Source organism: Blennius ocellaris, assembly GCF_963422515.1.
Source record: "Blennius ocellaris genome assembly, chromosome: 10".
NCBI classification, from domain to species: Eukaryota; Metazoa; Chordata; class Actinopteri; order Blenniiformes; family Blenniidae; genus Blennius; species Blennius ocellaris.
The window spans coordinates 1,749,129-1,766,871 of NC_137659.1; the positions used below are offsets into that span (position 1 = coordinate 1,749,129).

The 17,743-nt window shown below is 44.4% G+C and overlaps 1 protein-coding gene across 1 annotated transcript in view; it reads right to left on the bottom strand.

The window, feature by feature from the left end:
- Window positions 1-17,743, bottom strand: part of LOC308135085 (receptor-type tyrosine-protein phosphatase mu-like) — a gene marked incomplete at both ends in the record, with an annotated part of 158,752 nt that overhangs the window by 117,069 nt on the left and 23,940 nt on the right. The window lies entirely within an intron of this gene.

Below are 17,743 nucleotides of genomic sequence, written 5' to 3' on the forward strand. Positions count from 1 at the left end.
CCATCATTAGCAACACGGCAGTCCAATTCCGCAATGACAAGTATGAAGTGTCCAAACTCCATCATCGTTAGGCATTATGTTCCCAAACTGCACCACCATCAGGGATAAATTGATTTATTTTCCCGTGCAGACCACAGAACTTTGCTGTTCATGCGCCCTGACTCCGCAGAGCCACTCTAATCCTTTTTACAAGCTGCTTGCAAAATGACAGCAAGCAACCATTAGGGCCAGGCTTCACCCGGGCTTGGCATGTGATCGATTAATACAAATACCCCTTTATTCCTCGCACCTTAAAGGCCACACAGAGAATGCGAGAGTTGAGATTTTTTCTCTCTCTCTCTCTCTCTCTCTCTCTCTCTCTCTCTCTCTCTCTCTCTCGCCTAAAGTGCTTTTCAATCCAGTCATAAATCTACTAAAAAAGAAACGCTAGAACAATATGTGGTGGAAAGGAGTTCATGCTGGGTAAAGAAACGCAAAATATAAAGATAGCTTTCCACACTTAGGCCGGTTGTTTTCAGGGAAGGCAGATCATGAAGTCGAACGGATGCTGGAGACGCACGATTACGCCACGCCGCGCTTGATAGCAGATGTACATTATATTATCCCGCTTGTCGCCAGAAGCGAATCCAAATGTGGAGAATGTTTGCCGGCACGCCGCTTAATAAGTTTCTAAACACGGGTGACGTACGGTTTTCATCGCAATCGGTGGGGGGGTTGGGGGTTGGGGGGGGGCGTCCTGCGAGCCAGGATCCATGCCAGGCCAAAACAAATATCTCATCTCTTACAAGCTCCCCCTGACATTCTGCTGCATAAAGGCTATGAGCCGGGGCTTTTGTTTTCTCATTTATCTCTCCGCTGACATTTACAGTACATGTGCAAATGAGTGGCCAAATGAGGAGAACACAACATAATTAATACCTGGCTCCACAGGCCAACGGTGGATGATAGATTTGTTGCTTTGTTTGTTGGGGTTTTTGTTTTTTTTTAACGGGGGGAGTGACTTCCAGGGTGCATAAAAATAATAAATAATAAATAAACGTTGAGGCATTGTTGGACAGAAGTAGATTGTCAGATCAGATTGTCGAGGTCGAGTCGACATCTGTGCTCCTCCTGCATGTTGGACGTCAATACCAACACACACAAGAGGATAGTGATGCATTGTCAACATGGAAGATAAGAAACAACACGCTGCTTCTGAGAGGATAAAAGAAATACAGGCTGCAAAGGACCGTCTCAAACGTTTCTGTGGTCAAACTACCCAATACAGGCCTTTTAACTTGAATTAAGTACCATACACATATACACTGTTCTCATCCAGTCGGCCACAATCAGACCGATTAGTAAACAACAGGTTGAAGAAGCACAACAAAAATTATAAACTAATGATGTTAAGACACTGGAACCATTAATACGAATAAATCCTTTTTTAATGTTTGGTGTTTTTACTAAATTGTTTAATCTTAAACAGCCCTGTTGCCCAACTTATAAGACTTTTAGCATGTGCCACTGTAGAATGTGTACAGCGTGTGTGTGTGTGTGTGTGTATATATATATATATATATATAGTATATTTCAAAATTTTGCTTAACTTATCGAATTGGAAGTTGTGGTTATATTGCAATTCCTAAATTATTTCATAAGATTTGTACTACTTGGGGCTCCATTTACACAGCAAAGTTTAAAGTGAAAATGCATAATTTTTGCTTTTTCATTTCATGTTTATGTGGCAACATTTTTGGAAATGATGTGCGTTTCCACGGAAATGACAAAAAAAGCTGAGAACGATGACATCACGTGTGGCCACCAGTGGCTGCCGTTTGTTTTTTTTGTATTGAAAACCACACACCAACGCCTGTTTTCACTTGAAAATGTTGCGTAAACAGAGCTTTGGTTTCAGTTTTTGCAATAACTGTTCTCCATGATATTTACATGAGGTGGCTGTGGCTTGGTTGGCTCAATCGGAAGGTTGCAGGTTCTATTCCACAGCTCCAAGAAACACCCAAACTGCCCCCGATGGATGGACAGCGCCTCCGTTGGCGAGTCAATGGGTGAATGTGATTAACTTTGGGGGCTGATCAAGCAGTGGAAAAGCCATATAAGTGAAATCAATCAATTTACAGAAGAAAATACTCCAATGTCGTCTGAAGTTGCCATATCCTTTGTAGTTAATGGTTTCCCAGATTTGAATTGCTACGGAACACGATAACAGAATTAAACGGAATGAGTTTCATTAAGTAAAACCCAGCAGTATGTAAAGTGGTTTATGTAGATTGGCCCAGTCCTGACCAGCTCTGCTATTAAAACGCAATCATCGCACGGCAACGCGGCCATAAAATCAGTGTTTACTACTCTTAGGTCTTCTCAGAGTCTCTACTTTGTCAAATCAAAGAAAAACGTGTCAATTTTCTTTACACAAAACGCTCAACTTTGCATACAATCATTTCCCCCCCCCCCCTCAGGCTATTATGGCGAGCTCATTAGCATTCGCTAACAGCTGTTAATTGCCACTGTATAATTGGGTGAGAGCGAGTTCGTCATTCCGGGGAAGCGGATTCCATAATGAACCGGGGATTCGGTATAGGGGGCAGAGTGCGCCGCCTCGCACCACCCGACACTGCCGGGCGTCGACTAAACGCGAAGCGGCGGTAACGGTCGTCCTCCGCCTTTCTCACCGGAGTGACGGTGCAGAAGTGGAGGGAAAAAAAACCCAGCATGCACTTCACGCTCGGTCACATTTGCTTCCTCAACAAACGGGAAACGTCTTGCGTCGCCAAGACGCAACTTGGAGAACATTCACTTGATGGTCTTTGGCTGCGGCGTCGCGGGAACTGGCGCCGCTCCATCAATATTTTGACTCGATACTTCCAAGATCGCCCCCCCCCCTCGCCCTGCGCCGCCCACCTTCCCCTCACAGCGTGGCGCGGCTCAAACAAAACCCAAAGAGGTGACTTTTATTGGCGTTTGATATTCAAATCGATGGCACTGGCGGGGGAGCAAAATGTATTCCGAGACGGTGGGAGTGGAGATTTTTTATTTATTTCTATATTTTTAACCACTGCACAAAGTAGAGCCAATTTCCTGATTAATTTATTTTTTTTTTTCTAAATGTCACTGTGTTTTAATAATAAATCAGGAAAATGACAGGGGGTAAGGACTCTGTGCGAAACTCCTTTACTATGAATGATTTTCAGTTTATTTGAATACGAAATGTATTTTTTTTTCATTTTTGAAGCCCTTCAGGTCTGATTGCACACGATTTAACTGGAAGTAATGAAGTATTATTACCTGAAAACAATAAATTAACTGCACACATCCAAATACCATCCAATTCACGCTGCCAAACAACAATCAGAGCGAATTTTAGTCCAGTAATTGTGACTCCATATTCGAGAGTCCGTCCATATGTCAACGTCTCCAAACAAAAACAATCCTTTGAATTGACAAAGTGCAGGTTGGCGATCCAGAAAAATGTACCGTAGAAGTTAATTGATTTAAAATACGGTGAGCCCATACAAATTGTGTGGCATCGTCTCTAAAAATACATCGTTTTGGGTTTTTTTCGTTTCAGAAAGGTTTCGCGTTTCCATGGAAACGGCACAGATGCTGAACCTGTCGGGCCACTAGTGGCTGCTGTTTGTTTCCGTCATGAAACCACACACACACACACACACACACGCGCGCAGTGAACAACAGTTGGATTGTTGTTACGCTGACTGTCAAAATAAAAGTCCCAGGAGAGTATGGACTGGGAGTCATGAAGCTCTTAAGTCAAACATTGTTGTTATTGTCCATCTACTCGCACACGTGCAGAATAACTATTTACCGTGGTCGTAGTACGCATGTGTAGTAGCAGCGTTTCCGCCATCTTTTGCGTTTTACCGTGAAAATATTAGATATACAAGATATTGCGACTCACTGTACTTGGACGTGGTGTTTCGAGGGAGAAACGAACCTGTAGCACCTTTTCATTGACAACACGCATTGCCAAGAGGACGGGGCATCATTAAAAGAGGGTAACAAGGTGTGAACGAGCGATAAATCAATTTGCATCGCGTTGATTGCTACAACAAGGCCCGCGGCATTAGGCTTCGGCGTCGGGGGGTTCTTTTCCTATAACGCCTGCAACTTGTTATTGACCCGCCGTGAAGCCGCCCGGTCCCGAGGTAAACATTACCGCGTCTCGTTCTACAGAAAACCCCGGAGCACCGCGAGCTTTCTCAAAATGTGTGCCGGCGCCACGGCGCGGGGTCGTAAATCACCGGCGAAACGTGTCGCCGATCACATGTTCGCATGTCATCAACACAAGAGATTGCGCACGCTCATGCAGATGAGCGCATCAGTCAATACCATCATAATAGTGCTCGTCTCCGCGGGGGGGGGGGGGGGGGGTTTATATGGCACGCCGGCGTGTGGCACAACCTCCATATAATCAGGCCCGACAGCTGCTGAAATAGATATCCCAACGAGACGCTGCCAACTCTCTGAAGGAGATTTAACTTTCAATAAAAGCTCCTATGAGGTGTGGGGGAGTCTGGGAGTACAGATGAATGTGCTCCACCCTGTCAACATTCCCCTTTCAAGAGACGCAGGCAGCTTGAAGCTAAAAAGGTGGCCCCAGATATGTCATGAAACAATTTATTCCTGAGCGAGAACACACAATAGTCTTTATATTCTCACGCAGAGTGCATTTCAAAGAAATCTATCCATCTTTTCCTGGACTGAGCCAGAGGCCAGAATCAATACCGCAACCCCTCAATGCTGGAGCCAATTTCTCCTAAAGATTTTCAAGTCAGACTTAAAAGGCCTTTTGTTACTGCACCTGTAACAAAAGTAAACTTTCGGCATTAAAAAGCCGCGTGCGTGTGCGTGTGTAAGTTTGGTACTGTAGTGCTACGCGCACGACGTCCGCTCTGAATGCCGGTGAAAGAACCGCGAGAGCAACAAAATAAAAATAATAATAATAAATAAAGGAATAAGGAGATGAAAGCAATGAAAGCAAAACGTGTCGTTTGACTACAGCTCCACTCTGGATTACAACTGTTCATTCCAAGAGACACCGGTGAAGCTCGGATTGCTTTTGTAACGTCTTTGGATTGAAAGTACCAAAAGCCAACGCCCTCATCCCGATCAACTCAAACATTACGATCATCGTTTCCCTAAATGACATCTCGCCACCTCCACAGACAAATAAGCTCCGCGGCAACCTTTTTAAATGCCAAAATATCGATCGGCGCCACCATTCGTTTTTCGACGTGGCACTTTCTCGCCTTTCAGGGTAATTTATGATACTGCTGCTCCATGTCAGGTCTGAGTTACTACGCCCATAAACATACAGACACAAAGCAAGGTCAGCGCACAGAGGAGGGGAGAGGTCGCGACGGACGACCATATGAAGGAAGAGCCCAGGAAATCAAGATCAAAATAACTTTAGTTTTGATTAATTACCTTCATATAGTGAGCAGTGGTGAGATCCACTCTGTCAAGCGATCGTAGATATTGGGACATGGTATAAAAAGGGGGGGGGGGGGGGGGGATCCAGAAACAAGGCAAGTGACATGAAGCCAGACAATCAATTATCAATAAGATCCTGGATGTTGTTCAACAGTCGACAACAATCCGGCCAAACAAAAAAGCAAATGGTTGCATGACTGTATGTGGCCCCCCCCCCCAGAACCAAAATGTGTTTGACGTCCCTCGTCAAAGCAACACAAACTTCCCCAAATATATCGCTTCTTTAACCTCATTTGTGAATTTTACAAGCATTAGATGACGTATTGCAGAGAAAGACACGATTTGGAAGGTTTTTTTTTTGGTTTTTTTTTTTTTAGCAGAACCACCGTCGTAAATATTGATCTTATCCCGGCCAGTAATTTCAAGTTACATATGCCATGTCACCCAGGCAGCATCCGAGCTGCAGGGCCATTAAAATGGTCTGCCGTGGTTAGTATGACATCTGATAGAATATCCTCCCGGAGAGAATACCGAGCCCTTTTCCAAGCAACGCCACTGCCTCGGTCCCAGCGGCAGATATCATTGCTACAAGACCTCCTTAGCCCCTCTGCCAATTCTGCAATTACCAGCCTTCCAACCCTGTTCTTGTGGGGCTCGGAAATCGCAGGCCTGCCCTTCGCCCCAATCTGCCTCAATGTCTGCACTTGTTTTAGCAAACATCTTGTCTGCTGGCGCGTTCCCTGCAGACTGAAACCACAAGGCAATCTTGGGTAATTTAAAACCAATGTCGACTATCTCCCTTCGCTGCGGCCAGTTTAGAGCTTCTGAATCCTGCAGCTAAGCCCCTTAGGGACTGATAGGCCTTTTCACTCTGGCCCTATTTCACTTATCTATTGGCAGCTCCTGCCAAGTTCTATCTCTGCACTGGATTGCATGTATATATACTATCTGTTTGGGGACTTTGAACTGTGGGAAGGGATTTAAACAATCAATCTCAATATCATTATCAATCACGTCTTGCCGCGCGCCACATTGATTCGACGGGAAATAAAGAAGTTGGGAGTGGAGATTTCCACTGATAATCAAGCTGGCTGAGTCTTGCACTTGTCAGCGGTGTTGTGCAAAACGAAACACACAAAAAAAAAACCTACAAATCTCACCGCGTGTGACAGACGAACATCTAGACAAATAGATTTTAAGTGGAAACAAGCTATGAATATTTTAAAAACCTACCGTTGCAAATTCATTATTCCCCCCACAAAAAAAAAAAAAAAAAACCCACCTCTGACACTATATTTAGCTCAAAAACTTCTCATTAGAAAAACCTGGCTGCCTTGGCAAGGTGAAGTTTGTTTTCTTTGAGTCTTGTCAACCAAATATCAAGTTGATGAATGTGCTTTACATCAGGGGGTACAACATGGTTCCTGATCAAATCCACCCTTGTGCACGGTTAGATGTACATTGAAGATGACAGGCAGCCTTCTCCTTGGATATGCTAAATCCTGACAGATGATTTCAGAGCCACGCATGCCGGCGCAGGGCTCCAACGTTCTCTTCCACCGCGCCTGTCAAGAACCTCCAGTAAATTACTTCAAATCCATCTCCATTCTGAATAACCTGCCAGGCACCAATTAAGATGAATATGGAGTCGAACTCCGAGACATGGGAGATGCTTATTGTCATTTTTCCTCGAGTAATAAAAAAACGAACAAAATAAAAAAAACATTTTTTAAAATAAAACGGGTTCAGGTGCGTCTGTATGAAAATATCCGACAATGGTAGTAACACGGAGGAATTTGCAGGATTTCTTAAATTTTCCAACCACAAGCTGCTGGGATGCTCTGGAGAGGCCGAGTTCAACCAGAGAGAACAAATGAACAGTCCTCAGGTCTTTGTAATCACACATATATATATATAATCTATTTATTTTGTTGGGGGGGGAAGACCACCTGCTGGATAGTGTTTATTTAACACTGAGGTGCAACCTGGCTCCGGCTTGACAGCAAGGATGCTGGGTAACAATGCCCCCCCCCCCACATTGTTCACAGCATCCTCTTGTCTATAAACATGGAGAGCTACAGTCTGTCTGTTCCAGCGCCATCCAGACAGACACACAGACACACAGCTCAGAGAGAATAAGGCCGTTTCCCCCCCATTCAGCTCCGTGCCTGTTGATTCACCGAATGACGGAGAGAAATGGGCTTGTTTGGCATTCCATTTTCTGGTCTTCAACATGCCCCCCCCCCCCCCAGGAAACAATCTGGTGACTGAGCAGAAAAGACGCTCTATTAAATTCACCCTTTATTTGTTGCCCAAGTTAAAGCTGCATGGTGATCAGTGAGGTGAGGAGAAGCTGTGAAAAAAACAAAAACACAAAGGCTTCGCCGTCCAATTTAGAATCGCTAACAAGTAAAGGAACATAACTGCTGCCTCCGGTTCATTTCCGCCGCAGGAGAAACTACCAGCGGAGATGATTTTATAGTGTAATTAAGGCCAAATTTACACAACGACTGTGTTCGGAGCTTCTGAAAACCACACAGCTCTCATGGTGGAACTATTTGACAATGCTCCGACTCTGACCACATGAGCCAAAACGATTGTTTTTTTTTTCTGCTCAGCATTAAAAAAATAAATAAAAATTGGTCCACACATCAGTATGTACACGGCTCACCATGTTGTAGTACATCTGCCAGGCCTGTAGGGGCGCTGTAACTGACCAAATACACTTGAAATGCAGAAAAAGGCACTGAGAAAACGCCGCTGCGCATCACGTCGTTTGGATTTGTGACAAAAAAAACAGAGTTGACATAATACAATAGTTAAAGTGCGATAGTGCAGAGAGCCACAAAATACATTTAAACGATAAAATGCAGACTTTTAAGGCAAATAATCGAATAACGTGCAATGAAACGGGCAAAAAAAAACCGACACTTTATGGAAACACTCTGGCCTCGTCTCCGTGACGATGGCGGAAACGCCGCTGCTGCACACGATCACCGCCGCCGTAGTGAACAGTTCTTCTGCACATGCTCAGTCGATGGACAACAACAATGTTTGCCTCCGTCATGTCATGACTCTCACTCTTATTTTGACAGTCATCGTAATAACAATCCAACTTGGTCTTCTGTCCTCCGGAATCTGTGTTCTCCCCCATTATGACTGTTTACAGCAGGTTGTTCTCTGCACGTGTGGTTTCATTAAAGATAAAAAACATGCCAACTAGCGGCCGTACAGGAAGATAAGGTCTTCGAGAACACTGCTTGTGTGCACGTGAACCGCTGTGCATCGATTCAGGACTCTGTTTGGGCTCCAGGTGGGTTTCTTCTTTTGATCCAGGTGTGATGGGCCTTCGAGCTCCAATCAATAAAAACACAATGTACGCGGACAAAATGCAGAAAAGGGGGGGGGGGGATAGATTTGCATGTGCACAGGGAGCCCTTTGGAAGACAAAGAAGATCCCCAACCTGTGCTCGGTGCTAAAAAGCCCCTGGCTCACTTCAATAAGAAAACAAGACTGGGATCCCTCAGTGGATGACCCTTTAAACTGAACTACTTCAATCCCCACAAAACCTGCTAAGTCAACAAACCTTTGAATTCTTTCTGAACAGTGAGACAAAGAGGGGATGAAATGCTAATGTCAGTATCAGTGGCCCAGTTCCCCCCCCCCCTTGTTCTCACACACACTTTCCCAGAGTCTAATTTGTCAAACATGCAAGTAACAATGCTAGAAATTAGCCCAAAGGGAGATTTCCTCCAGAGGAGAGGATGATTATGTTTGATCACGGAATAAACAAAAACATTAACATGCTTTGTTGGGTGTTTTTTTTTTTTTTTTTTCCAAAAGTGGAACAAATGCACTGGGTTTGTTTGTTTTTTTTCTTTCTTTATGCGTGGAGGAGGGAATAATTCAAGGCTGAATGTCAAAGAATTAAAAAAATCACTAAGGCTAATTAGAAAATGTAGTAGAATAGAAGAAAGGTTGAATCAATTCCTCTTGAGAACGAGAGAAAATCTAGGCCACGAGGCAAAAGCTCACGCGTTCACGCAGCGTTATCGGATGAAATATCGAAACTTTCTCCCGCGTGAAATGACACGTCGCCAATCGTATCCAATCCCTCGCCACGCCGCCTCCTTCGGCCGTCACGTTGGACGGAGCAGAGCGTCGCGGGGGCACAGCTGCAGGGCGGAGGCTTTCCCGGGGGGGGAGGGGCGGAGGTCGTCCTGGGGATCTGTGGCAGGTGTGGCCGGAGAGATTTCAATCCCGCTGGAAGCTTTTTTTTTTTTTTTTCAAAGCGCCATCTTGGGGTCTTCACCCGCCTCGCTTCAAACGCGCCCAGACCCTTTGTCTCTGCGCCGAAGCCCCATAAATCAGCCACCTGAAGAGCAAAGCCCCACGGCCGGGGACTAATCCCCCCCACCCCCCCCCCGGGGGTCGGGAGGGGAGCCGGTGTGGAAGGTGCGAGGCGCAGCTCTCAGAATTCTCAACCGCAGGTGCCGAGCGGCTTGTTGTGCCTTCGACCAGACTCCGCTGGCGTGGAGTTTCACAACATGTGGGCGGGTGGATTAACGACGGCCTCCGCTTCTCGTAGCTTTGACATTCTGAGACAATGCGGATAATTGGACCAATAAAGATCACCAACAGCATTTACCGTGACATTTCTCCCGCGATGGGAAGCGGCTAATAATATATCCGCCGTATGATTTCGTCCCGGTAGCCCCGAGCCGTTTTCCACCGTGTCAAAATGCCGCCCGTTATCTGGCAGCGAGGCCCGCCTTAATTAAGGAGTGCAGCATAATCATACAAGTCAAGAGTTGTAAGTAAACCGAGTGCCTCTCTGCTGAAGTTTGCGTTGGATTTCATTCCTGCCAGGTGACACTGTATTATTGCACATTTTTTTTTAAATTAAGGCAACGCGTTTATTCCTTTTGATTTCTACTCTGCAGTTGACCCGCATTACAAGCCTCAGATTTTACCAGAGTATCTTGATGTGGTTTAACAGCAGGCCTCATGCTTGTGCAATAGAAAGCGACGGCGTATTTTACTCGCGTTGTGAAACACATTTTAGTCCAGGCGAGGCGTACGGCCCAATTTCGCATAATAGTGCTGTAATAACATTGAAATTTCCCCTTTTCTTTGTTGTGGAGCAGAGTATACGAGAGGAAAATGTCTATATTTTCACAAAAAACTAATGATTCCGAACAAAAATTACTCCAATCTCGACATCTCATCTTAATATGTTTTAACATATGTTTTGCACTGATACTGGAGTTGTCTTTAATCTCATTGTACCTAGGTATAGTGACAATAAAAGGCATTGAGGCATTGATGAAGCCAATTACAATTAAACTTTCTATCGCAAAATACAGTAAAATGTCCAGAGAACTTCCCCCGTCGCTGTTGCATTATGGGTGTTTTCACAAAGTCACCCTGACAGCATGGCTTTGAGGCCAAAGCGACAGTATTTTATCTTTTCATCTCAGCTGCTACTCTTGAGAAATTCGTTTTTTAAGAAAATCAGTTTGAAATATTTACAATTTGCTCGGTGGTTTGGCCGGACTGCGGCTTCTTGCAGCCCAGCTTTGACCCACAGGCCTCACGTTTGACACCCCAGGTTTAAACTCTTCAACACAAAGTGTCCGGCTTTGTTCACCGATTCCTGAACGTTCGGTCGTGTGGGACGGGAACATTCATGCCACTGCAGTTACTGTATTATCAGATCATTTGCATGCGAAGCTGAGGCAAGCGGCCATTTCGCTTAACGTCCAGAAACGAGAAGAAAACGGCCAAATAAAACCTTGTCTGAGGGACGGAGTCACTGGAATCTCTGCAGGCTGCACAGATCGAAGACACGAACGCAAATCTTCAGTTAGTGAATTCCAGCGTGCTGGCCGGTGTATTAGTTACCTGTGAAATGAGCCGTTTAATGCAAATAAAATTAAGACTTTCCAGAAGCTCTTAATAGCCAATATTAGACCTCAGAAACTCACGAGTCCATTAAATAATCAATATGCGGCTGGTTGGAGCTTCAGAAGCGGATAGGTAAACAAATGAGAGCGAGAGCAACGCTTCTATTTTAGATTATGAACAAATAAAAGTTCATAGAGTTGCATAGATTCCTGGTGAGGATTTCCAGAATGTCACTGTGACGTAGCGAAAAGCCTGCAGGTAAATAATGGAGACGAGAAACTTTTCCAGTCCATCTTCCGACTCGTGTCGGTTTCTAAAGTAGAACATGATCCTAAAGCTTGCAACAATAACATGATGTTCTTAGTGTCCATCTCATTTATTGATCATATTAAAAATGCAAAAATAACCACAAAGCTGTGAATAACTAAATATTATACAGACCCATTAATAATAAATAATGAAAATAACCATTACGTGTCGAAAACTAATGTCACGTTGGGCCACTAGTGGGTGCCGTTTGCTTTTGTAAATGAAATCACACACATACATGCAGCAGAGAACGATACGTTATAAACGTTAATGGGAGATAATTTCATTTGCCCAATTAAATGAAGACGGAGTCGAGTGTTTTCAAAAAGTTCCACCGTTCTCAAAGAGTGTCTAAAACAAACACCCGAAGCACAGCGGAAGTTTTCGGTTTTCACTCGCGTGAACGGGCCCTTTAATTCTCACGACGACGAAATAATAACACCACGTCAGAAATGACTGATCCAAAAATGTAAAAAGCTCCGATAAATTACAAATATCGACTTCTGCAAAAGCCGAGCCATCAACATTAATACATGCACGGGTCACCTCTATAGGCTGTGAGTGACAGAATAATATAAAAAAGTGAAAAGAATTTTCATCTGCTTATCAGTTGAGACAGTCAAGTGGTATGAATAAGTCACGGAAACAAAGGAATTCCCTGAGTCTCATTAATATTATTAAATTTTAAATCCAATTATTGTACGACTGCTCGTGACCTATTTTCGGATTTAAGTGCCCTATCAAACCCCGACACATCACCGAGTGTAAAGAAACCCTGAATGTTTCAGATGGATCTGGAGCCCCTGCAGGGTTTTCCCTTGGGACAGTTCGGAGATTCAATCTTGGCCTCCTTCTGTCGAGAACCTCGCCGGGAATTATTAGGATTCAGCAACTGTGGCGTCCAGCTGAAGGATTGTGGGTATCGGGGTACACTTCTTAGTATACTGCGGTTTTAAAAATATATATATATATATATCATTAATATGTGATATATTGATTCATGGTGGCGTAGTGTCGCACTGTCGCCTCACAATGAGAAGATTCCTTGTTGAAGTCTTCAGTTTCTGTGATATTTTATGTTTTCCATGTCTGCGTGTGACGTTTCCTCCAACAGTACAAAACATGAGGTCACTCTGGCGATTCTAAAGTTCCCCAAGAGCTGAATGTTTGCGTTTCCCTTGTGAAAAGAGTGGCGACGTCCAGACATGGCGGTTCAGCTCCGCCCTCAAGAAGCAAAATGCAACTTTTTGAAAACGCTCCGGCTCCGTCTCCTTGCGAATGGCGGAAACAAATAGTTGTTCTGCACATGCTCAGTTGAGACAATGACAAGGTTTCCTCCCGGTACTTTTATTTTGACAGACACCACACTAACAATCCAACTTGGCCGTCTGTCCACTAGAATGTCCGTGTTCTCCCGTCGTTGACGTTTACAGCGTGTTTATTTCTGCTGCACGCGTGTGGTTTTATGACCAAAAACAAACGGCAGCACCCACTAGTGGCCCTACATGACAACTACACCCATTTCTACAAAAGCTCTCGCCTTCATGCAAGCATAAAGCCACAAGTGTGAGACGTACACAGTTTCGATGAAGAACTTGAGTGTCGCAAGAAAACTTTTCTGTGCAGAACTTGGAGGCTAATCAAGTCATGAAACTCGTGGCGTCTGTCAATCTCAACCCTCGGGGTCGTCCTGACATGAAAAAATAAATAAAGAAATAAAGAAAATAAAACACAGAAGTGCTGCCATCTGAATGACCACAGAAGGTCGTGATCCTCTCGATGCTCCCGTATTAACGGAGAATGTCTCATCCAGTCAAACGTCACTCTGAGCCGTCCGCTCGGCGCCGCCGTCCTGCGGGCCTCTCGGCCTATATCGGTTTGGCCAGAAGAGCAGAATCAATCACGAAACGAGCAGAGCTGCCAAATCCTCTTTCACACCCCGACACTGCGGCGCGCCGCCACGTCCGGGCGATTTTGACGTGGCCCCAGAAATGTCACGGACATCAAGGGGGACAAGATGCAAATGCTGCAGGGCTTGTAGCCGCCGTGGATTGAAGCCGGCGACGATCACAAACAACACGGGAGACAATGGAGGGGTGAAGGAACTCCGATGATGAAACATTCAATCAAATCTTGTCGCGGCTCAAACAAAACAAACAAACAAAAAAAAAAAACCAGTCTAATTGGGTTTAGAAAGCAAGATTCCGTGTAGTTTGGATTTAAAGCTCGAATAAAATGAAATTCTTGCATAATGCACTGGATGGAACCCTGCACACCTTCGTAAATGATTGGTCTCCCCTTAAAGACCATTTTGGACGTGAATGGCAGATAATAACATGTATTAATATGGACTGAAAACAAGGTGTGAACAATTATTGGAACCCCCCCCCCCCCCCCCATCATGAATATGGTCTGTGGTCTGATGATGCTTAAACTGCAAAAAGTGTTAATAACAAGCAAAAACAAAACAAATACAACAAATAATAGATAATTGATGTATTTTAAGCAAAAATAAATAAATAAATAAATAAATAATTATAATAATAAATTAGGCTAAATGACCTTGTCTTATTAATATTGTCAATGTGAGCACAATTTATTATTTTTTATTATTATTGTTAATTGTTTGCTTTTTCTGTGCTATTTTTTATATTATTTTATTTTTTATTTTATTGTGTTGGTGTTGCTGTTTTGTTCTTTCTTTGTGTTTACCGTCAAGAAGAAAAACGGAAAAATGAAAAAGAGTTAAAAAAAAAAAGAAAAAAAGAAATTCTGCTGTAGAAGGAACTTTATTTCATCCATTCATGTCACTTGATGGCGTCGCGGGTTCGGCGGAGGCACACCGCGCGCCGCGGCCTCCGCTGCCGACGCGTCTTGACCTGCTCGCCGCCCGCAGGGGAGTTTGGACGAGCGCGTGGAGAGTGTGTGCTCTCGGTTGTTATTACCGAGCCACAAAATGACAGGCCGCGCTGCTCAGGGCTATTCCAAGGAGCCGTGCAGCTGCTGGATCGGGACGCAGTGGAGACGGTCCGCGGACCCGCCTCCTGCCGCGGTGAACTTCCAAGTCGCAGATCTTTGAATCTCAGTCATCTTCTAAATCCAGTTTTTATCTGATTTGGGCCCCGGAAGCGTGACGGCATTTAAGAGCGGATTGGAAAAACTTCAGTCGCGCTTTGGGCGGTTTTGTACTGAAAACTCAACTTTTTGAAAAAAGCTCAGTGGAAAAAGCGTCCCTACGAACGTCCGTGTCCTCGCCATTGTTGTCGTTTGTGTGTGGCTTCATCGCCCAAACAAAACAAAACAAACAGCCCCCCACTTAGCGGCCCACCGTGAAAACTAGATCGTCTGTGGAAACGGATATAATTTTCAGAACTTTTCTGAAATGAAAAATGGCAAAAAAAAAAAAAAACCCGCTGTGTTTTCACTTGAAACGCTGTTGTGTAAATACGGCGGATTTATAATTGCAGTGGCGTCTGGACAGGACGCAGACATGCACACGTCACCAGTTAACCTAAAAGGCACATGCGACTGCAGGTGGACAGGGATGGCAGTAGAATTGCATATAAAAAAAAAGTTTCCCAAAATCTAACTAGCACTCTTCTTTGAGGCGAGTGACTCCAGGTCTTATTATGCAGTTAAAAAAAACAACAACAAAAAAACCTTCATGTTAGTGCTTCAGCAGGTTCCATTGCATTACAGTTTGCATTCCACTGAACGATAACGGAGGCCGCCGCCATCCAGGCGTGTTCCTGTGCAATCGTACAGACATCCTCCGCACGAAGAACTTTTACAAAACACTCAAATTAAAAACAACGGTTACCCGGGTTACAGTAGGTTTGGCTTCCCCGCAGCATCCCAGCATGCAGGTAAACATAAAGCAGCAGCTTGCTCAGTCGCATTCATGTGCAAATCAAAAGAACTGTGGTTTGTCTTCATTTAATTGTATGTTATTTGTAGGTTTTTAAGTCCTTCTACTCGGTAAAGAATGCCAGACAGTCACACTTCCTCTCACCCCCACCCCCCCCTCCCTGTGTGTGTTCTGGGAATATCACATTGATTTGCATTCATATCATGCAGACGCACTCTGAACACAACCCTAACTACATGTTGTCTGACCACAACAGTTACATTAACCTAACCCCCCCCCCCCCCCCCCCCCCCTCCAGCCAGCATAACAACCAACCTCCAAGCATTTTATGATTTTGATTACAGACGCCTCCACTTCTGCCCCCCCCCCCCCCCCCCACGGGTCAGCGTCTAAAGCAGGTCGGTTCCCTTCTCAAGGGGAAATACACGATGTTCCTTTTATAGGCGAAAAGCCGCATGGCGTTCATTCGATGGTCTGAGTGGAAGGTGAAAAAAGTAGAGGAGTATAACATGACAGCATGTAGCATAGCAAATGTTTTACACCCATTTGTTGTGCATAGCTGTGAAGAGGGTTTTTTCTCTCTCTCTTCCTCTCTCAACAATGATTTTTGTCTCATCAGATGGAGACTGGAAGAAAACCCAAGACCTTGTTTCCAACTGGTGACGACTGAAAGTTTTGAGCAAAAAAAAAAAAACAACAACTTTTAATTCAACCTCGAGTTGCCCACTTCCATATGGCAAAACTGAATGTGAGAAAGTACATGGTGTAATTAAAGGAAATATGGTCAGCAAGCCTTGCAGTGGATATTACCCCCCCGACGCCCAGATGTTAAGGTGGAACACCAAAGAGGACTTTTACACTACGACCATCTGTGGCGCTGACCCGGCGCTGCAGCGATGAAAGCCTGGAAAATTACATTTCCAGCAATTAAAATCGTTCTTATTCCCAAATACGAGCATGGACTCTGTGAAGCACAAACATGGGGAAACTTTTAACTACCCTTCCGGCACTTGGAAGTGGGGGGGGGGGGGGGGGGGGGGGGGTGGGGGGGGAACAAAAAACATATGCATGTACAAACAAACAATGCACAAAAACAGACTTTCTCCGCAGATTGAGAGTTGGCAAACTTCCCAAAACTTCTAACTGCCGAATCTGAATATGATGATACGTGGCGCCTGGGAAACATTTGATCCTGAGAAGAACGGGACGAGCGTTCGGCTGTATTTGCACAAACAATACGTGCATAAATGCATTATCCGTCCTGTGCATAAATTTAACAAAGCTGCGTCTCTCTCTCTCTTATTTTTTTTTTTTGACCCCCCCAAAAAAAAGAAAATTGAGCCTATTGAGCCTAATTTTCTAATGATTAAGGTGGGAAGTTGCAAAGTAAGCTGTAAATCTAGTACTGAATCATTTTTTTTTTTCTTTGTGCCTCTGGGTTCAGCCCGTAATGAATCAGATGTGTGGAACTTTTCGAGAGGCTTCTTCCATTCCACGCACACACATTTCATTAACCTGCAGTTCATTCATTATTGCTGTGGGGTGTGGAGGAAAGTAGCAGCCGCGGATATAATTGCGTTATTGGGGTTGCGGGGCTGCGGCTAATTACTGGCTGAGAACACAACGCGGGCACTTTAGACACCCGTCTGACGGAACAGACCACAATGGCTTGTGACAAGAGCTGTCTGCTCTGAAATTTCAGGAGAAGACATGATAGCACAGTAATTCATGACTCATAACAGCATCACATCATCTCCATATCACGAGAGACGACACGGGGACACTGAAATAAGTCAACAAGTTTTAATGTTGCTCGTCTTGGAGGAGCAGATCTGACAGCAGGCGGCTAAAACGGGAAGGACGCTTTAGGAAAAAAAAAAAAAAAAAAAGTCAACATTTAGACGAGTAATCGGCAACCTTCAAGAAATCCGGAGCAATTTGTCGCGGCGGTATTGGTGCAGCGGTACAGAGTTGTTTGGCTGCAGGCCACAGAGCTGGTATGGTGTGTGAATTAAGCCGTTTAGTCAAGCGTTTGATACACCAGGTCTTGTTACCAGAATGTTTGTTGTAAAGCGCCTCGATGTACACAGAGGGGGGAAAAAAATTATTTACAGAAAAAAAAAACGAAAAATGTCGTTTTTAAAGGTAAATATGAAATGTTTTACATCAATCAAGCTTTAGTCAGCATATATTTGGATTTTTGTACA